Source organism: Taudactylus pleione, unplaced genomic scaffold (assembly GCF_031769625.1).
Source record: "Taudactylus pleione unplaced genomic scaffold, aTauple2 ptg000216l, whole genome shotgun sequence".
Lineage (NCBI taxonomy): Eukaryota > Metazoa > Chordata > Amphibia > Anura > Myobatrachidae > Taudactylus > Taudactylus pleione.
The window spans coordinates 3,732,789-3,756,273 of NW_028284618.1; the positions used below are offsets into that span (position 1 = coordinate 3,732,789).

At 45.3% G+C, this 23,485-nt stretch overlaps 1 pseudogene; it reads right to left on the reverse strand.

The window, feature by feature from the left end:
* Nucleotides 1-23,485, reverse strand: part of LOC148517456 (macrophage mannose receptor 1-like) — a 268,777-nt pseudogene that overhangs the window by 16,501 nt on the left and 228,791 nt on the right.

Below are 23,485 nucleotides of genomic sequence, written 5' to 3' on the forward strand. Positions count from 1 at the left end.
CCTGTCACTCATTCAGATGGTTTGTCTATGATGGGCGAGCGAGCCCTTCCAGACCACTCGCAGTGGTTCACGAACACGAATAGGGATGCATACGCATGCGCAGATTGGAAAATCGGCTGCTTACGAGCGAGCGGCCGCTTGCTAGTGGGTCTGAATCAGGTCCTCAGTGTCCTAGAGCAAAAAGGTTACAAAGTCCAGTTCACAAAAGGAAAGTGCATCTTTCGGAACAAAAGAGGGACTGTAATAGCAAAATGATGTAATTGCTTGATAATATTCAGTTGAAAATACTATCGGGCATGTTGGTAAAACAGATTGTAATATGTCACATATCAACCCATGCATGTGGTCTTCCAAACTCACTAACAGGTCCCAGTAAAGCCAGAAGGGAACATAATGTTGGACACATGGTCAACACAGCCTAAACTAGTACAACTGTCACACCTACCAGTGTGGCCGAATTGGACACTGATCCTATTTTGACTCGTGTGGCGTGGCATGCTTGTGTTATTTCAAGATGTGCAATGTTAAAACTGATATGCAACATTAAAATAGCAATGTCTCAAAAAGGCTACTGTACCTTCTACATTCATATAAAGTCCCAACCAGAACGTGTGTTGTCTGTCCTGGAGTTTCTCAATATGGTGGAATATGAAATCTGATTCAACCGAATCTTCAATTGAAAGTAAATTTCCTCCTAAAAAAAAATAAAATTCCCAAATATTAACACATAATACATTTTACTGTGCACAATCTTCCTTACCTAGATATTTTAACTCACTGGATGGTACCTGCCCTCAAACAACAATAAATACATTTGTTTTTACAGATGTGCCGTTGCATATCTTTACTTCAGTCACGCCAAACAGCCCCTCTCGGCGCGCAAGGTCTTGTGAGACTCTGGTAGCGCCTGGCATTTTTTTTGCATCTTTTTTTTTGCTGAAAATACGTCTCAGTCGGAATGCGATGTGACTAGGATACACCAGGAGTACTCCTGTATCCTTTGATGTTGCTATCTGATTCCTACTGTTGCTTCTCCTGAAGAAGGCCATATGTTGTGACCGAAATGCTGAGCGAAGCTTATTACTTGAAATAAAACTGGACTAATAGTTTTACAAGCCTGGTGAGTGCCCCTCTTTTTTGTCTTACATAATTGGTGGAGTACCGTTCAGGGTTCCATTGGTGTGGTGGACACCCCAGCATTACCTTCAGAGACGGTTTTTGATGTGAGTGCTGCCTTTTCCCATTTTATATATATAAGAATGCTCTCAAAAATAGAAGTGGTAATAGTTTATTTTTAATCGATTAACAAGATGCAAAGTGAATGAACAGAAGAGAAATCTAAATCAAATCAATACTTTGTGTAACCACTTTTTGCCTTCAAAGTAGCATCAATTCTTCACAGTTTTTAAAGGAACTCGGCAGGGAAGTTGTTCCAAACATCTTGGGGAACTAACCACAGATCTTCTGAGGATGTAGGCTTGCTCAAATCCTTCTGTCTCTTCATGTAATCCCAGACAGACTCGATTATGTTGAGATCAGGGATCTGCGTGGGGCCAGATCATCACTTCCATGACTCCTTGTTCTTCTTTACACCGAAGATAGTTCTTAATGATATTGCTGTATGTTTGGGGTTGTTGTCCTGCTGCAGAATAAATTTTTACAGCCAATCAGATGCCCATGGGCGCCGAGAGGGGGGGGAGCAGGTACAGTTTACCTGGGCCCGGGCTTGATAGAGGGGCCCAGGCTTGCTAGAGGGGCCCGGCAGGACCCGGGTCCGGCGTCGCCTGCCCCCTCCCTCACAGCAGCTCAGCACACAGCTTGTGCTGGGCTGCAGTGTGAGATTGCTCGCGGCTGCTGCAGCAGCCGGAGGAGTCTCCTAGGGCTGTGGGGGGAGCGATCACACGGATCGCACCCCCCCTGCTTAGAGCCGGGCTGAGGGGCTTACAGCGCCCCCCTCCCTGGCGTGCAGCGCAAAAGTTGTATTTTTTTTTTCTTTCAAGGGGGCGTGGCCACGCCTCCCGCGATTAGGCCACGCTCCCTCCTTTACCCATGCCCGGCCAGGCTCTCTACGACCCTGCAGACACCTCCCTCATGGTATTGCATGATGGATAAGTAGTACCTGCCTGTATTTCTCAGCATTTAGGACACCATTAATCCAGATCAAATCCCCAACTCCATTTGCTGAAATTCAGCCCCAAACTTGCAAGGAACCTCCACCATGCTTCACTGTTTCCTGCAGACACTCATTGCACCGCTCTCCAGCCCTTTGGCTCAGAACTGGCAGAAACCAGTGAGACTCGGGTACATCCATCTACTGTTTGGAGAAGTCTCTCAGACGTTGTCTTTATGGAAGAATTGTGGGCAAAATCCATACCTTTGACGTGGAAACAAGGCCAAGCGACTCAACTATGTATGAAAACCTAGGAACTGGGGTGTAGAAAAATGGCAGCAGGTGCTCTGGACTGATGAGTCAAATTTTTTTATATTTGGCTGTAACAGAAGGCAGTTTGTTTGCCAATAATGAGTGTCTGCAGGCAACAGTGAAGCATGGTGGAGGTTCCATGCAAGTTTGGGGCTGCATTTCAGCAAATGGAGTTGGGGATTTGGTCATAATTAATGGTGTCTTCAATGCTGAGAAATACAATCAGGTACTTATCCATCATGCAATACCATCAGGGAGGCACCTGATTGGCTCCTAATTTATTCTGCAGCAGGACAATGACCCCAAACATACAGCCAATGTCATGAAGAACTATCTTCAGCGTAAAGATGAACAAGTTGTCCTGGAAGGGATGATATGGCCCCCACAGAGCCCTGGTCTCACCATCAGCGAGTCTGTCTGGGATTACATGAAGAGACAGAAGGATTTGAGCAAGCCTACATCCACAGAAGATCTGTGGTTAGTTCTCCAAGATGTTTGGTACAACCTCCCTGCCGAGTTCCTTCAAAAACTGTGTGCAATTGTACCTAGAAGAATTGATGCTGTTTTGAAGGCAAAGGGATGGTCACACCAAATATTGATTTGATTTAGATTTATCTTATGTTCATTCACTTTGCATTTTGTTAACTGATAAAAATAAACTATTAACACTTATATTTTTTAAAGCATTCTTACTTTGCAGCATTTTTTCCACCCCTGCCTAAACCTTTTGTGCCTTCACAAGTAAGAACTACACATAAACTTCAAAGCATTTAAATGAATCCCTGATGACAATGTATTAAAGTGCAACTGAGCTGGTTCTTATTCCAGGGTAACAGAACTTCCTTGATGATATAAAGACATAGATGAAGGAAGTCAGAAAGATAAAACATTACAGTTCATATATGTTGCAGAATAATACATGTGTGATAGTCAATGAAATAAAGAATTATGGGCCTGTTTCAGGTTGGATCGCAATAGCAACAGCATATGCAGATGGCAGATTGTTGTGTACTGCACATATATCTGAGTGCGCGAACCAGTCACTGCGATCGGGACTGCAATCGCAGTGACTACGCAGACCCATCGCAGAGTGATAGACAGGAAGTACTGTTTGGGGGAGATGATGGGGGGGGTGTGCAACACAGGTGTGCCAGTGCGTTTGAACACCATTGCCGGGGCGTCAGAGACGTCTCTTCCATAGTTAGAGGAGCAGCCACGTGGACCACACGGCAGTGGGAGCAGGGCTTAAGGTAAGTATTTGTTTTTTTTTTTTTAATTAACCGGCTTCACTCCAGGGGGCATTACTACTGGAGGCACTACTACAGGGGACATTACTCAGGGGACTTTACTATCGGGGGCACTACTACTGAGAGCATTACTCAGGGGGCATTACTACTGGTGGCATTACTCAGGGGTCACTACTACTGGTGGCATTACTCACAGGGTATTACTATTGGGGGTGTTACTCATGGGGTACTACTCCTGGGGGCATTACTATTGGTGGCATTACTCAGGTGGCTCTACTACTAGGGGCACTACTATTGGGGGCACTATTACAGGAGGATTACTAATGGGGCATTGCATATGGGGCACCACTACTGTGGGCTCTGCATAAGGGGCACTCACACTGTGCGCACTGCAGGGGCACTAACACTACTGAGGGCACTACATAAGGGGCACTGCCACTACTATGGGCTCTGCATAAGGGGCACTGCCACTGTGGGCACTACCACTACTGGGGGCACTACCACTACATTTGGCTCTGCATAAGGGGCACTATCACTGTGGGCACTGCAGGGGCTTTACCACTACTGGGGGCACTGCATAAGTAGCACCACTGCTGAGGGTACAGCATAAGGGGCACTACTATTGGGGGCATTACTCATGGGGTACTACTCCTGGGGGCATTACTCAAGTGGCTCTACTACTAGGGGCACTACTATTGGGGGCACTATTACAGGAGGATTACTAATGGGGCATTGCATAGGGGGCACTGCATATGGGGCTCCACTACTGTGGGCTCTGCATAAGGGGCACTCACACTGTGCGCACTGCAGGGGCACTAACACTACTGAGAGCACTACATTATGGGTACTGCCACTACTATGGGCTCTGCATAAGGGGCACTGCCACTGTGGGCACTGCAGGGGCACTACCACTACTGAGGGCACTACCACTACTTTTGGCTCTGCATAAGGGGCACTATCACTGTGGGCACAGCAGGGGCTCTACCACTACTGGGGCACTGCATAAGTAGCACCACTGCTGAGGGTACAGCATAAGGGGCACTACTGTTGGGGGCACTATTACAGGGGGATTACTAATGGGGCATTGCATAGGGGGCACTGCATATGGGGCTCCACTACTGTGGGCTCTGCATAAGGGGCACTCACACTGTGCGCACTGCAGGGGCACTAACACTACTGAGAGCACTACATTATGGGTACTGCCACTACTATGGGCTCTGCATAAGGGGCACTGCCACTGTGGGCACTGCAGGGGCACTACCACTACTGAGGGCACTACCACTACTTTTGGCTCTGCATAAGGGGCACTATCACTGTGGGCACAGCAGGGGCTCTACCACTACTGGGGCACTGCATAAGTAGCACCACTGCTGAGGGTACAGCATAAGGGGCACTACTATTGGGGGCACTATTACAGGGGGATTACTAATGGGGGCTCTGTATAAGGGGCACTATCACTGTGGGCACTGCATAAGGGGCACTACCACTGTGGGCACTGCATAAGTGGCACTACCACTACTGGGGGCACTGCATAAGGGGCACCACTACAGTGGCCATTTTGTATAAGGGGCACAAATATGGGCATTGTGTAAAAGGGGAACTTTTGTGTGTCATACATGAATAAGGGACACTACTATGTGGTGTAATGTGAATCAAGATTGTGCTACTGTGGTGTAATTTGAATTGGAAATACTATTGTGTGACCACACCCCTTTCTATTGAGACCACACCCTTTTTTGAAAAAGCTCCAAAGGGGGACGGTGAGTTCCACCAATTCTCTAGGACCACTTTAAGCACTGTGTGTAAGGTAAAGTGGGCGTCCTTATGTTGCGACGGCATAGCGTTTGCAGTGGATTAGCATACCTTCGCAGTAAGACTGCAGTTGCGGTCCAACCTGGATCAGGCCCTATGCTCTAATATGATCTATTCGTATGTGCTAATTGACTTATTCATATTAGAGTTGTGTATATTTTTTAAAATTTAAAAAAATATAGTTTTTTGCATTGTTCATAGTTTGCAAGTAAATCAATTTTGAACACATGATAGGAGAAAATAGAATATGAAAAATGCAGAAAGGGGATAGATATTGCTACTGCTTACCAAGCCGGAGATATTCCAAGGATAATCGAGCCCAGTCTCTGTTGGAAGATGATTCAAAAAGATAGCAATGGCCACGGAAAGGTATCCAGGCCTTAGACTCTGATTCTGGGCATTTTCCAGGCTTTTGTGGTGGTTCAGTGGGAGCAACAGCTATATGCATAAATAAGTACATATAATTAGTCATAGATTGCCTTTACCAGATGTGCTTTTACTGTATCCTAAAAATGTACTATATAGTATGAGCTTAGATCCTGATTCAGCAAGGACTGCAATTCATACTTGCCAACTCTTCCTCATTGTCAGGGAGACTCCTTGCAATAGTAGTAATCTCCCTGACTCCCTGAAGAGTCTAGTTATCTCCCTGATTGCACCTTACCCCCATTATGAAGCTGTTGGATCATTAGTATCATTTCCCTGGTTATAAGGCACAATGATCCCTATGGTTACATGCATTTTCTGAATAGTATCAGTGTGTTTTCATCAACAACTAGATCTTACTAACTGCTTGGGGGCTCATTTACTTTTGGATGTAAATCAGTCTTATGACACGCCTCTCAGATGTAGCAGTACACGCCCACTTTACCGCCACACTCATAGGTGTTACTTTCACAATCTCCCTGAAAAGCTTTTTCAAAAGTAGGCAAGTATGCCGCAATTGCAAAACTGCACGCAGGCACTGACAGTCTGCTGGCAGTCTGTGTGCGGGATCGCAGACACGTTCTGCACATGCGCAGAACGGGTCATGCGACTGGGCAGATTTCCAATCATCAGGAAACTGCGTTCAGTTCATGATTTCCAATAATCAGGAAACTTGCGTGCACTGCTGGATTAGGCCCTTAGTTCTATAAAGAAACATTTCATGCATATATTTTAGTGACTGTTTCTGATTACGTTGTCTCTTAACACCAGTTTGTGAATTATAAGGCTCTAAGCTTTTAGGTTGTTTTAGCTCTATGAACTGTTCATAATGCTCTAATTAGCCACAGGATGCTATAACCTTATGGCAGCTTCAGTGTTCTGATTGGCTAGAGGATTATCAAGCTCTATGATGGTCTCAGTGATATCATTGGCTACAGGATGCTCTTGGCCTGTGGTATTTCTAGTGCTCTGATTGGCTGCCGAATGCTCTAGTTCTGTGTGCCCCAGTGCTCTAATTGGCTACAAATTTTTCTAGCCCTGTAACAGCTCTAGTGCTCTGTTGCAGGATGCTTGAGCCCTGTGATTGATTCAGTGCTGTGATTGGCTGCAGGATGCTCTCACATTGTCAGTGCTTTATTTGCTACAGGATGATCGAGCCCTGTGACTGTTTCAAGGCTCTGATTGGCTACAGGATGCTCTATCCCTGTAACAGTAAAAAATACTCTTATTGGCTACAGGATGCTCTAACCTTGTAACAGTAAAGGTGCGTATATCCACTAGCAGATAGTGGAACGACAGTACGATTACAACATTGTAATTGTACAGTCGTTCCTCTTCCCTGCAGTGCCTACACTGAACTATATCTCGTTCAGTGTAGGAACCCTCCCTCATCCATGAACATGGTGAATCTGTCGTTATCGGCAGATTGACCAGCATGTTCAGGCGATGATTGATGTTGGAAACGACCAGCGGGAGCGTGCATTTTCATGCCCGATTTGCGCATCACTCATTTTAATCGGCAAGTGGATACCCGCCTTAAGAATACTCTTATTGGCTACAGGATGCTCTAGCCCTTTAACAGTTTCAGTGCTCTAATTGGCTACATTCAAACAGATTTTGATTGTCTGCTTGTACATAACGTTTTCTATGGATTATGAGCATCTTACCTTTGGATTGCTTACAAATTGAAGCATAATTCTCATCACAAGGTGATGTCTTCCACTTCCCGTCTGCATCCATATAAACGCAGCCGGTGTTCTTCTTCGGTTCCCACGCAGCCCATTTTGTGTATCGAAGCTTCCAATTATCAATCCACCTATACTGACTGTCAGTCTGAAACAACATTGGAAACTTAAAAATTTTACTTTTCCCACTTTTTATACAGAAGCTAGAGATTAGTTTGCAGTATAAGAAAGGTTAGGTGGCATTTTACTAAACTGTGATTACTGATTTAAAAATAAAGGAAATAAAACCTACAGGCTAACTGATTGTCATGTAGTCTAATCCTTATGTAATAAGCTATGACTTTCAGCAAAGATTCACATTGCTGGCCACTGCAGCCGACGTTTAGATGGGTAGTTTCATTATTTGCTATAGCAGCTGGCCCTGCTCCTAAAGTAGGGGTGGGCAATAAGAGGCCCCCCAGCTGTTGTAAAACTACATATCCCAGCATGCCCTGCCACAGTTTTGCTTTGTGGCCATGCTAAAACTGTTGCAAGGACTGTTGGGATTTGTAGTTCAACAATAGCTGGAGAGCAGCTTATTGCCCACCCTTGTGACCTAAAGCAATGTCAGCTCCATTAGTAAGTTCAGTTCAGTAACAGGACTGAGGCCCTCATTCACAGGCGGTCGTAAGAAACGACCGCTCTCTCTGAATGAGGGCGGCCGCTTCTATTTTTTAGTGTGGCCTCCTTGTCGTTAGTTAAGCTGTGGGTTACCACCCACAGCTTAGCTAGCGACCAGGGTGATGGTTGCGATGGTCAAGACCATCGATACCATCGGGGCTTACGACGAGACCCTAAGGTTGGGTCTCGCCACTTGTAAGCCCCAAGGAGCTTCCTGCTCTGATGATGTTAGTGCGGCCGCCCACAAACGGCAAGCGTTCCTAAAGGAACGCCTCCGTTTGCTCAGCCACCCCCCGGCCCGCCCACCAAACGGGGTGAGCTGTCACTTAACATCGACAGCTCGCCCCCTTTGGTGCGAGACCCGGAGCGACGTGCTCATGCCCAGTGGGGTAACATCGACCCGGTTGCGAGCATTCAGCGCTTGCGACCGGGTCTGAATGACCCCCTGAATCTGTTGTTGTATTTATTAATATCATTCTTTTATTTTTTTTAAAACACTTTTTATTTGAATGATCACAAAAAATAATAGAGACCATAACATTCATAATCACATAAACATAAAAAATAATCAAATATAAAGGTCAATTCTGTATAAAAATGGCAAAGGAAAAAAAAAAAGTGTGATCTTTTTTAAGATTTAACACATTAATTAAGACCAAAAAATACCACAATGGGAGGGTAGGGGAGGTGAAGGGAAAGGGAAAGGGAAAGGGAAAGGAAACCCTAGATTAAAAACGGGATCAGTATGAATGACCGCCGGACAGCAGAAGACCGGTAGGCATCCAAATCCCGATTGGTAAATAGACTATCTAACCCTAATCTCCCCCAACTAACCCTCCCTTAGGGGTGCCTAACCCTAACTCCCCACCCCAGTGCTTTGACCTAACCCCCCTCTAAGTGCCTAAACCTAACCCCCCCATTCCTGCAGCCTAACCCTAAGTCTCCCAGGGAGTTGCCTAACCCTAACCTCCCCCCGGGGGTGCCTAACCCCCCTTTCCCTAGCCTAACCCTAACCATCTCATGGGGGTGCCGAACCCTAAGTCCACTCGGGAGCCCCTAACCTAACCCTCCCCCCCGCGGCTGTCCGCGCCCGCTGCACCTTTGTTCGGTATGCCGGGCGTCGGGCTCCCGGCATAGGTAAAATGAGAGGTGTCGGGATTTCGATGACTGTCATTAGACCCCTGCCGGGATTAAACAGTCGGGAAGCTGGCGGTCTGCATTTCGACCGTCAGCATCCTGACTGCATCCCTTAAAAACAAATATAAAACTAAACATAGTGGATTGTTCTAGGGCAAAAGGGGAGGGGGGAGATTGAGAAGCTAACCATTGGCTCCATGTCTTATCAATAGATTTAAATGAGTGTTTAATAATACTAGTCATACACGACATAGAATAGACTGCATGGAGGGGGAAGTCAAGCTTCTTCCAATCCACAGCCAGTTGACACTTCACTGCATTGACAATATGATGCATTATTTTGTTTTGGTGTCTAGTCAATGTAGGAAGGTCTAGGGGAAGAAGAATATATTTAGGATCATATGGAAAAGGTATAGATAATAAATGAGATACAAGGCCAATGACTTCTTTCCACAGATCACCTATTTTGGGACAGGTCCACCATGTGAAAGAAGGAGCCCTCAGTAGCGCAACCTCTCCAACATCTATCTGATGTGCACGATACATTTTGCTCAATCAAGCAGGCACATAATACCATCTAACTAATAGTTTGTATGTATTCTCTTTTATCTTGATACATATTGAGCTAGAGGCAGCATTGTCCCAGATCTCAGTCCATTCCTCATCCTCTAAAGAGGTACCCAAGTCCACTTCCCAGGCCTTTTCGTGAGGATCACATAGTGATGGAGATTCCTCAATTAGCACTGTATATGGAGAGAAAATTACTCCTCTGGTTGAGGAACGACTCAAACATAAAGCCTCAAAAGTGGAGAGGGGTCTATTAGTGAAGAGGTGTTTCACTGTGGACTGAAAGTGTCTAAGTTGTAAAAATTAAAAAAGGACCTAGAATGAAGAGCTGACTCCTCCTGAATCTGGGAGAACTGGAGAAAACTAGAGTCCCTAGTGATATCGTTTAAATAATGGATGTTTCGCTCCTTCCATGGGTAAAAAAAAGGTCTTGTGTTTACCTGGAGGGAAATCAGGGTTGCGAAATATGGGAACAACAGGAGAAGGGCTAGGGGCCAGGCCAAATTTCTTGTTAGCATAGTCCCCAATACAGTAGATAATGAGCGGGAGACTATCGGGTGAGAGACAACGTTCTTAGGTTGACGAGACCTTGGAAGCCAAAGGAGGAGACCGTGGAGAGACCCAGTGTATCAGTGTCATGACCGGCTGTATGGAATACCCTCCTGTGGGGTGCAAGCTGAGGTTCAGGACTGAAGGGGAAATCAAACGTGGGGCCTGTACACAAGATCTCCTCATCCACAAATACCAGTCATTGACAAGACCAGTACAAAAATGCGGAGTCTAACCAGCCAGGGGGTGTTTGCCAGTGACCCCTCCAAGCGGGATATGGGCTTAGCTGCACCCAGCTGGCAGGTCGCGGTCCTTTGCACTGGTGACTGATACCATGGGAAATGGAGAATCTCATTACAGTGGCACTAGGGAATATTTCTACAAGAAATATGCTATACCCTTGTACAGCCTCTAATATATAGCGAAGGGTCTAGGAGGCACAATGGCACAGAGGATTGGATGTTGTAGTGACTGAGGCTGGAAGCAGTAGTAACTGCAGAACTAAGGAAGGAAACTGTGGTAACAGTGGTATTTGAGACCCGATGCAGTAGTGACTGCAGAACTGAGGCTGGATGCAGTAGTGACTGCAGAACTGAGGCTAGATGCTGTGGTGACAGCGGTATTGAGGCTGGATGCTGTAGTGACAGCGAACTGTAACTGAATGCAGTAGTGACTGCAGAACTGTGGCTGGTATTTGCTGCAAGCACTGGAGAGATATTCAGAGCACACTGGAGCACAATGATTATTTATTTGCTGCGAGCACAGGAGAGATATACTGAACTCACTGAGCACAATGATTAGGTATTTGCTGCGAGCACAGGAGAGATATACGGAACTCACTGAGCACTTTGATTAGGTATTTGCTGCGAGCACAGGAGAGATATACTGAACTCACTGAGCACAATGATTAGGTATTTGCTGCAAGCACAGGAGAGACATTCAGAACACACTGAAGCACAAGAGTCGGCACTGGTAATCAAAGGAGTAACACAAGGACAGACCTGGAGCGAAGTAGCATCAGCAGACACTGGAAAACGACAACATTGCTCAGGCAACTTCCTGGAGTTCTGGAGCCGGATATATACCCAGGGGTAGAAGATGATTGGAGCACAGCATCAGCTGACCAAGATCATGCTACCATTGGTTGGGATACTGTCATGGCGGTGCCCATGCTGGGAACTCCGATCCCCAACACACACAGCCGACCATGGAAGTTTGCAAGCACCTAAGGCAGAATGCTCAGCACCTCGCCCATCACTGCACCAGCCGTCTGACCAAATGAGAAGACAGGGGAAGCCAGCGCAGTGGTGAGAGATAGCCGATCCTAGGCTGAACCCTGACAGTACCCCCCCCCTTTCAGGGTGGACACCTGACACCCACAAAGGCTAGAATGGAACTTCTCAGAAGGACAGAACACGAAAAGTGAATATCTCCAAATAATCCTTCTTAGGCTCAAACTTTCAAGAAACCTTGAAGAGATCTTCACTAGGAGTACACAACAAAATCTTTTTTACTTGAAAACATCCAAAAAATCTTGCTTGAAAACATAAGAAGAGTTTAAAGATTTTAGAAGAACAAGGTACACAACTACCAGATGGTCTCTCAAACTTCAAATGGGACTAATAATTGGAACAAACTGTTAATATGTCATTGAAAGGTTGGTCACATGGAAGTTCTTTTTCCGAGATTTTTTCGAACCACTTGAAGAAGAAGACTTAAGTTGACAAGGGTTTTTCAAGGGAACTACTGAAAATAATTTTTCATCATGCTCAAGATCATAGTCAGAATCTGTATTATAATTCATCATTCTAATACCTCTCTGAGTTCCCTCCTTCTGAATAGGCTGTGCTTGCGCCGGATTATTTTGGGAAAGACTCAAAGAAGTGCACCTGAGTTTAACGGTGGAAGATGGTACTCTAAAGGTAGGGACTTCGTTGAGGCGAGTGTCTACGAGTGAACTCTTTGGATAAGTTGGACCAAATTCTTTAATGACTACTGCACTGAAAGCTGCTAAATCTGACAGCATCGGATCCTTTGAATCATAAATAGGCTCAATCCAGTCCCAAGCTTTACCTCGGAAAGATGAAATGATAAATTTTACTACATTAGTAGGTTTGACCATGGGGAGGATTTCATAATAGCGATGAAGTGATCCACCAAGGCATAATACTGCATTAAATCTCCATCGAAACAAATGGGCATAGAAACATCAGATGGATCCTGAGTGGAACCTACCAGTGTAGCAGCAGCATCATCTTGTGAACCTCCCAACTGATGGGGTGCTGAAATGTTTGACTCTGACATAACACTAGAAGACTTTTCCTTGAGTGAGGAACCAGAGACCCTTTCTTGGTGCATGAAACTTGAGACCTTTTCTTGGGATACGGATTTTGAAACCCCTTTTTGGGATGTAAGACTTGGGACTCCCTCCTGGGGAATGAGACTCAAGATACCCTCCTGGGGTGTAACACTGGTAGCCTCTTGCTGGGGTATGAGACTTGAAACCTCGTCTTGGGGTGTAAGACTTAAAACCCCCTTCCAGTGTGTAACACTGGAAAAACCCTGCTGGGATATAGGACTAGAAACCCCATCTTGGGGTAGGATACTTGAAATCCCTTTCTGGTGAATAGCACTTGGAACTCCCTCTTGGGGCATGACACTAGAAACCCCCTCTAGGGGTATAACATTTGACACCCCTCCTTGGGGTATGACACTTTATACCCCTCCTGGGGTATTGCATCAGAAAACCCCTGTTGGAGTACCTCCCTTGAACCCCTGTCTTGGGCATAGAGATTAGAGACCCCCTCCTGGGGTATATAACTCAAATTGGAGACTTCATCCTGAGGCGAGAAACTTGTAATGTCCTTCTGGGGTGAAGAACTCGAAACGACGACCCTCTCCTGGGGTATGACACTTGAAATCCCCTCCTGGTGTATAACACTGGGAACCCTATCCTGGTGAATAACACATGAAACCCTCTCTTGGGGCATGACACTTGAAATCCCTTCTTGGGGCATGACACTTGAAACGAAGTCCCTCTCCTGGGGTGTAAGGCTTGAAATGAAGGCCCTCTCCTGGGGTGTAAAACTCAAAATGAATTTGAAACCCCCTCCTGGGGTACGTTACTTGTAACCTCTTCTTGGGTTGCGAAACTTGAAATTGGAGCCCCCTCTAGGGGCACGGTACTTGTAACCCCTTCCTGGGGTAGAACGCCAGAAAACCCCACCTGGGGTAGGAGAGTGGTAGCCCCTTCTTGGGGAACAGAACTTGTACCCCCCTCTCGGGGTGAAAGATTTGAAATTGAAGCCCCCCTCCTGGGGCATGGCACTTGAAACCCCTCCCCGGGGTAAAACTCTTGAAAACCCCTCCTGGAGTATGGGACTTGTAAACTCTTCTTGGGGTGAGCAACTTGAAACTCTCTTTAGGGATATGAGACTTGAAGCCCCACCTTGAGGTGAGAGACTTAGAACCCCTTCATGGGGTGTATTACTCGAAACTTCCTTCTGAGGAACAAAACTTAAAACCCCTCCTTGGGGTATGTCACTTGAATTCCCTCCTTTGGATGAGGAGCTTGAAGCTTTGTCTCGAGATATAAGACCTACGATCACCTCCTGGGGAGAGCCACTCCTCAGGGACAACTGACTGAAGACCTCCTACCTTTCTTAGACAAGGAAAGAAGCATCTTGTAGCTGGACCCCAGTTATGTATAAGCTTTTTGTTTGGAAAGCGTCTCCTTTTTGTTTGAAACGGAAGGAGTAGCGATCACCAGTGATGACGGGGAAAAACTGTAAGTGCTGTCTTTGAGGAGCACACCCTTGTCCCCACCTCTAGAAGGATGAAGAGCACAGTCTTGGATAAAATGGTCATCATAACCACAATACAGGCATAGTTGTAGTTCCCGGCTGCGCAGACGTTCGCTCTCCGAAAGCTTGGGACGCAGGAAGCTTCGATGCCTTAATCCAGCCTCCCTGACGGTGATGTTAGATACATCAGGGGTAGTACTAGAGGACTTAGAAATAAGTTGAAATATCTTGGAGAGAAGACATTGGAATTGTTCCAAAAGCTGAGAAAAACTTATAAGGAGGTTATGTTCACTGGAAATAGTTGCCAACATAGACAGGGGATCTCCGGAAGATAGACTTGAAGACTTAAAGCTTTCCCCAGATGATAGGAACTGTCATGGCGGTGCCCATGCTAGGAACTCCAATCCCCAACACATGTAGGAGGCGGTGAAATATGAGACTCAGAAAAGCCAGACACAGGAAGTTTTGTTGATAGTACTTGAGAAATAGCTGGAGACGATACAGATGGAGCAAAATAAATTTCTTTGAATAACCCCGAAAATTCTTGCAGGTGTTGCCCCACAACCCGCAGAAATGTCTCATGAGCGTCCACTCGAGAGAGCAGCTAGAAAATCCCCACCTTATCCTCCAACCCGGCGGCTTGCATATTTTTATGGCCTGAGCAAACTGTCACGACCGGCTGTATGGAATCCCCTACTGTGGAGTGCATGCTGAGGTCCAAGACTGAAGGGGGAATCTGAGACGTGGGGCACAAGATCTCCTCATCAATGAATACCAGTCATTGATAAGACCAGTACAAAGGTGCGTAGTCTAACCAGCCGGGAGGTGTTTGCCAGTGACCCCTCCAAGCGGGATATGGGCTTAGCTGCACTCAACTGGCAGGTCGCGGTTCTTTTTGCACTGGTGACTGATACCATGGGAAATGGAGAATCTCATTACAGTGGCACTAGGGAATATTTCTACAAGAAATATGCTATACCCTTGTATAGCTTCTAATATATACTGAAGGGTCTAGGAGGCACAATGGCACAGAGGATTGGATGCTGTATTGACTGAGGCTGGATGCAGTAGTGACTGCAGAACTGAGGCTAGATGCTGTGGTGACAGCGGTATTGAGGCTGGATGCTGTAGTGACAGCGAACTGTAACTGAATGCAGTAGTGACTGCAGATCTGTGGCTGATAATTGCTGCAAGCACTGGAGAGATATTCTGAACTCACTGAGCACAATGATTAGGTAATTGCTGTAAGCACTGGAGAGATATTCTGAACACACTGAGGGCCTGATTTAGAACCAGTCGTAAGCGCTGAGCGCTCGCAACCGGGTTGATGGTGGCCAACAGCGCATGCGCATGACGGAGCCGTCCATCGCTCCGGGTCTCGCACCAAAGGGGGCGAGCTATCGATGTTGAGTGACAGCTCGCCCCCTTTGGTGGGCGGGCCTGTGGGTGACTGCCCAAATGGAGGCATTCCCATGAGAACGCTTGCCATTTGGGGGCGGCCCCACTAACATCACGAGTGATGTCAGTGGAGAGATTCCAGCTCTGTTAGAGCGCAAATCTCTCTGCGGCTTGCGGCCATGAGACCCTACCACAAGGGTCGCAAGCCCGATGGTCGTGATGGTCTTGACCATCGCGACCATCATCATGGCCGCTCGCAATAGCTGTGGGTGGTCACCCACAGCTATGCGGGTGGCCAAGAGTCCGCTTCAAAAAAGAAAAAGCCTGGCCCTGATTCAGAGCGAGCGGCTTTGAATCAGGCCCTGAGCACAATGATTAGGTATTTGCTGCAAGCACAGGAGAGATATACTGAACTTACTGAGCACAATGATTAGGTATTTGCTGCAAGCACAGGAGAGATATACTGAACTCACTGAGCACAATGATTAGGTATTTGCTGCAAGCACAGGAGAGACATTCAGAACACACTGAAGCACAAGAGTCGGCACTGGTAATCAAAGGAGTAACACAAGGACAGACCTGGAATGAAGTAGCATCAGCAGACACTGGAAAACGACAACATTGCTCAGGCAACTTCCTGGAGTTCTGGAGCCGGATATATACCCAGGGGTAGCAGATGATTGGAGCACAGCATCAGCTGACCGAGATCACGCTACCATTGGTTGGGATACTGTCACTTGATAGGAACTGTCATGGCGGTGCCCATGCTAGGAACACCGATCCCCAACACACACAGCCGACCATGGAAGTTTGCAAGCACCTAAGGCAGGATGCTCAGCATCTCGCCCATCACTGCACCAGACGACTGACCGAATGAGAAGTCAAGGGAAGCCGGCGCAGAGGTGAGAGATAGCTGATCCTAGGCTGAACCCTAAGGATCAGCTTCAATTGCAACCCAAACCTTTCTAGCACTGGGGTTACACCATTGCACACTATGGGCGAGTTGCGCAGCTAAATAATATTGTTTAAAGTCAGGAATACCTAGCCCCCCGCTAAGTGTAGGACCATGCAATAATTTTAATCGCCCAATAAGTTGCGAGGAGTGAAACTGCAGAAATTTAAAAACATAGGATGGTACAAAAATCGTGAGGGTCTTAAAAGAGGTAAAGGATCCGAGGGAGCACGTTCATTTTCACAGAGTTCACTCTGCCTATCCAAGAAATAAAGTGTTTAGACCAGGTAAAAAAAATGTGAAATAATTGGTGATGCTGATGCATTAGGAAAATACCTAAATATTTGATTTTATTTGATATTTGATATTTTTGTTTAAGCCAATTAAATGGAAAAGAAGCCTCTAGAAGGTCTTTAGTTGGTCCAGGTAGATAAAAGTAAAGCACTTCTGATTTGCTCATTATAGCCTGAATAACTAGAGTAAAGGTCAATTTCAGCAAGGAGAGGTTGCAGAGAGCGAGCTGATTCCCAAGGGAATCGTCTGCATATAATGCAATTTTATGCTCAGAAGAGCCAGCTTTTACTCCAATCTGAATTATTTTGAATCCTAGCTGCCAGGGGTTCCATGACTAGGGCAAAGATTAGAGGGGAAAGAGGACATCCCTCTCTGGTGCCATTGGCAATTCCGAAGGGGGAAGTAGTGCGATTGACAGAGACTAAATAAAGTGCAGGGATACCATCCAAAAATTTCCAGAGAATCCCATTTTCTAGAGTAACCCGAAAACAAAGGGCCAAGAAATACGGTCAAAAGTCTCAGCAGCCAGTGCCATAATTAGAGAAGGAATCAGGTCTATAGCTCTCCTAGTATTGTCAGATGCCTGACGACCTGGAATAAAGCCCACTTGATCTGGGTGGACCAAGTGGGTAAGGAGAGGGGCTAACTGATTAGCCAGGATTTTGGCATAAATTTTCAGATCTACATTTAGCAAAGAGATTGGCCTATAATTAGAGCAATGCGTGGGGTCTCTGTTGAATTTACCCCGATATCAGCTTGAGTGGAGGCTGGAGAAAAAGACGCACCCCCTAATACATTATTAAAAAGGGAGGAGAGGTGGAGGGCGGGTTCCATATCAAATGATTTATAATATTGCGCTATAAATCCATCGGGACCCAGTGTAGCCGAAGACCGCATAGACAGGGCCATCTCTTCCATTGGGCTTGTTGGGCAGTTGCCCAAGGGCCCAAAGCTTGTAGGGGCCCACCAACCCACCCCCCTGCAGCCGGGGCCAGTTGGTAGATTTGTGATATTTTTATAAGACGGCCGCCAGTGCACTGTATTTTGATCTACCCCCCCCCACCCCCCGTCTCCTCATTACGAGTTCTGTGTGGAGGTCTGATGGGCATGCAGGAGGGTTTAATATTATTGACCATTTAAAATTTTTCCCGTGAATGGGTGGGTAGGGGCCCAAGTGCATTGCTTTGCCCAGGGCCCACACTGCTGTTAAGACAACCCTGCGCATAGACTTACAAGCAGCCATTGACTCTTCTATAGTAATATCCTCATTAAGCAATGAAAGTTGGGACTCCCTCAGAACCAGTGGAGGAGGAAAAGAGGGGTTCTGGTAGGTTATAAAGAGAGTTATACAAATCCCTAAACTCCTGTACCATCACTGCGGGGTCATATATATATGTACCTAATCCGTGGGAGTACAGTTTATCTTTTGTACTTGAAGCTTGCTTAGTCCTCAATTTATTAGCTAGGAGGGTGTTCATTTTATCTGCTTTGTCATAAAACCGTTGATGCCGTTTTTGTAATATGGCTGCACCCCGGCGAGATAAAAGGGCATTCATCTGCCCTTTAAGGCAATCTATCTGGGAGAGAAGAGAAGCCTTGGGGGAGTGTTTATGTTGGTCTATCAGAATGCAAATCAGGGATTCTAAGGACAAGATTTCCTGGGACGTCTTTTTTCAGACCGCTGAGGCCTTTGCCAATAGATGGCTTTGAATGGTAGCCTTATGGGCTTCCCAAATAATTCCAGGTTTAAATCCAGAAAGGGTTAAGGGGTGCAGCAAAGAGAATAATCTAGTCGCCATTTACACATCCCTCATGGAGCCCTGTAGATATCTAAAAGAATATAAACCCCTGGGTGGTCAGTCCAAGTAAACAGAGTAATGCCCGAATCGGTAACTAATGAACCTATCAACTGAGAGATGTGGCTCATAACAATACGGGAGTAATGTTGATGTGGTGTGGAGAAATGGGTGTAGTCCCTAGCTGAGGAGTGTCTAAGGCGCCAGGAATCACATAAGTCAAGCTGTTTAAGGAAAGACATAAGGGCAACAGAGACTCTAGACCAGTGGTTCTCAAGCTCGGTCCTCGAGACCCCAAACAATTCCCGTTTTCCTGTTTACCCAGCAGGTGCACAGGTGAATTCATTACTCACTGACACATTATAAAAGATCCACAGGTGGAGTTAATTATTTCACTTGTGATTCTGTGAGACCTGGAAAACATGTACTGTTTGGGGTCCTGAGGACTGAGTTTGAGAACCTGTGCTCTAGATGGTGTCAGCTCTTTGGGGGAACCAGATTTATCTAGAAAAGGGTCGATAGTGTTGAAGTCCCCTCCCAAAATTATATTATTATAAAGAATGGAAAAATTGTGATTGGTCTTGATTAGGGGCATATACTGAAACAAGGGTAAGAACCTCCGTACGAAGGGTGCCTATTACTATTAGATAACGTCCCTCTGGGTCTGCAATCATTTTAGTATGGACAAATAGGATGTTACAGTGAATCAGGATAGCAACCCCTCACTTCTTACAATCAGTGGATGCAAAAAAGGTCTGATTGAAATGTTTACTTTGCAGCTGAGAGTGAGAACCAGTGAAGTGAGTCTCCTGCAGAAAGACTATGGGGTCTATTTACTAAGCAGTGTTAGGAGACAGAGTGAAAAGTGATATGTGTGATATGTGTGTGTGTATATATATATATATACATACTCCTGCCCGCATCCCCCTCTTCGTACTAATTTAGCCTCTCAGGTGAAAATTACTTTGCACAGGTGGAGTTGCGGATAAGTTTTATATAAATATATACTGTATATATAAATATTTTCTTTTAATACAAAACTCATCCATCACTCCACCTGTGCAAAGTTATTTTCACCTGAGGGGCTAAATGAATACTGAGTAGGGGCGCATGCAGAAGTTTTGCCTAGGGTGCCTAGAAGTCTAGCACCGACCCTGCCAATGAGATACAAATTAATAAGATGCAGAACAATTAAAGAGATACCAAAAGACCACCAAAGGTCCGCCCCAGAGAAGAGAGCAAACTATAGAGTAGAAAAAGAGTAGAAAATGAGAAAATAGTAGAGAAAAGTGCCCAATAGGGCAAAAACCCTGCTGATGAGGGTCCGTAATAAGGACCGTGACAAATACAAATAAACTGAGAATGATAGCAGATAAAAAAGGGTGCTTGGGGGTAGTGGTATGAGAGCACAGCATGACCAGGGTGTCCTGGTCCCCAACTAGTCGGACTAAACTAAATATTAAATATAACCCATTGGGGAAGGGAAACATAATGTCACCTAAAAGGGGTGTCGGTACAAAGAGGGAGTAGGGGGGGGGAAGGGAAGGGAAAGTGTAGGGAAGGTAAAAGGTAGGGGGGTGAGGGAGAGAAAAGGGGAAGCAACATTTTTAGGACATTACAGACAAAAATGAACAAGAAAAATTGATACATTCTACGTGAAATAGCAGAAACATATAACCTAAAACAGATAATGCTTATACAGAGAGAAAAACAGAAATTGCAAAGGATATTGTAGGACAATACTGATAAGGGTAAAGAACAAATCCCTATATAACACCTATAGATTGAAACAGAAAATAAATAGACAATACCTGTCATGAATAGTAGACATAAACAGTATATAATATATGGCAAATAAAAATGCTGTAGTAGATGAACAGTAAACCTATAAGAAAACTGTAGAGAACTTTACTACAGTAAATAATTCTAACAGGGACTAGAGATCCCTATAGTACAGGCATAATGCCAAAGGGTGGTATATAAAACCACTTGCAGTGAGGGGAAAATGCAAAAGCTGAGTTCCATATTCAAGTGGGAGCCCCATCCCCCCATGATGATGGGCCACTCATGTCCACTCCGACAGCGGTGGTCTGGAGCGCTGGGACTTAGGTGAGACAGGGTTGATGCTAAAGTCTTTTCCTTTAGCATTGGTGCTTATCCCATCTCATTATAGCTTATTGCAGTAGAACTTTTATAAGCTATTTTTTAATCAAAAGTATAGCAGGGGGACCGATATTTCTGAGCGGCATCACAGCAACGCCATTCCCTTACTTATTAAAGCAATGGCATAGTAAGAGTGCAGGAAGGAATAGCAAGGGTACCCGATAAGTTGCAGGAGGGAATAGTAAGGGTACCCTATAAGGTGCAGGAGGGAATAGTAAGGGTGCCTTATAAGGGGCAGGAAGGAATCGTAATGGTACCTGATAAAGTGCAGGAAGGAATAGTAAGGGTACCTTATAAACTGCAGGAAGGAATAGTAATGGTACCTTATAAGGGGCAGGAAGTAATAATGAGGGTTTCCTATCAGGTGCAGGAGGCAATCAGAAGGGTACCCTATAAGGTGCAGGAGGGAATAGCGAGGGAATCCTATATGGTGCAGGAAGGAATAGTAAGGCTACCCTCTAATTTGCAGGAGGGAATAGCAGGGGGACTCTATAAGGTGCAGGAAGGAATAGTAAGGGTACCCTATAAGGTGCAGGAAGAAATAGTAAGGGTACCCTATAAGGTGCATGAGGGAATAGCAGGGAGACTCTATAAGTTCAGGAAGGAATAGTAAGGATACTGTCGAAGCCAGACGGTTGGCTAAGACAGAATCTGTTAAAATCAAAATCTGTACGACGCCATTTTGCGAATGGCCACACGACGCCATTTTGCAAATGGCTACACAACACCATTTTGTGAATCACACATAGTATTAATATATAAAGCGCTATGTTGATATTTAGCATCGTACATTTCCTACGCAATAGAACACTATTAAAAGTCCTTACTACAACAAGACATATGTTTATTAATACTCATAATATGAACAACCCTGCAAAACACATACCATGGTATACTCCACGAACATGAAAATGCATACTAGCGCCTTTTACCTAATATCCCCACACTTACATATTGCACACTTACATTAAAAGGTTCCATAGCATTGAGGTTAATATTAAAGGTTTTGTTCATTATCAATTCTATTGTGAACTACATGTATTTTGATATCTAAGGTTTAGTACATGATAAGCAGACCATGTTTGGTGTCATTCTAAACCACTGTTTGCAGATTTCCAGTTACATCAGCAAGGAGATCGCAACATGCGTCTGCAAGTTATGGATCATAGAGAGTTAGGCATTGAAATGTACTTTGTAATGTAATGTTATTAACCAGTTTAGACTTGTTCTTCGGCAGGAAAATGCAAACAAAGAGCCGTTGGAGGGCTGGACTATTCCTGTACGAATTGACCTATGAACTGAACTATAACAGAAGAACCAAGAGGAAGAACCAATGGGACTATGCCAACTCATCCCCATTGTATTGCCAATCTCTCTAAGGGTATATATGCAAGCGCTATACTTATAGTAGTCAGTCATCATTTTCTCTGTTGGCGGAGGCTTAATCCTTGATGCCGGGAGATCTGGATCCAGAGCATTTGCGTATGTATCGACTGTACCTTAATGAATGTATAATCTTTTGTGCTAATTGTGTTTAGATCAAGGCATGTAACTAAATGCTTTTAAGACTCTGAGAGCTTTGGAACCACACTCAGAGTCTGGAAAGCAATTATTTCTTGTGTGACTTGAAACGCTAAATAGCGACCAGGATATAAAGATTATTAGATATTCATAGTTGGGGGCTCGTAGAGTGAATTCACAGTACCACAATTCACATGGTAACACATGTATATCGGTCTCTCACCAAAGGGTGGAGGCGCCATACGCAGGAAAGAACACTCTGCCTTCGAAAACCTGCTACCACTTGATGCTGAGAGACCGCTATCCGTTATTGTGTGAGTTAAAGAAGCGCTGATTAGAACCTTAGGGGCAAGGAAGGAAGAGTTGTTTTCCTTAATTGTTAAATTTTTGTGTTAGAGGGTAAGTCGCACAATAGCGTACGCATATTTCCGGTATTGCTGCCAGGTGTTCAAACGGTCATTGTGTTCATAGAGTGATTGCTTGTTAAACCTCTGAATTATACTGCTATATTTAGGGAAAAGGTTTTATTTGTTTTCTGCACAGAAAAGGTGTATGTAACTGAAACGTGTGATTGTAAGTGGAGGCTACTGTCTGGTTAAGCCTCAGTGGAGGTTACTGTCTGTTAAACCTCAAGTAAAACTCGGTAGGGGCCTGACGGGCCATACAAACTATTGGGCCAGTGTACAAAGCAGGTACATTGTGGTTATCGAGAAACTGAGGGCACCCATTAATCGCAAAGTCCATTGATCAGTTAGGATCTTTGGGCGATGCGATCAGACTGCATAGTTATATAAACTGTGATTGTGAAGTGGGTTGTTGTGGGAGTGAAACTGCTGGCAAGGTTAGGAGTTACTGGAAGTCCTAGATGCTACCAGTGGGAGTAAACTCAAAGTAGGAAGCGAGTGGTGAAGCTTGGAGTTAAATTCACCACAAGTAAAATAATTCGCTAGGCGGTAATTTTACTCCTCGTTTATACACACGGACCATAACGTAGTGGGGAAGTGGTGTATAGCGGGAAGGAGCGAGAGGCTGAAGCTTGTTTTAATACGCCGC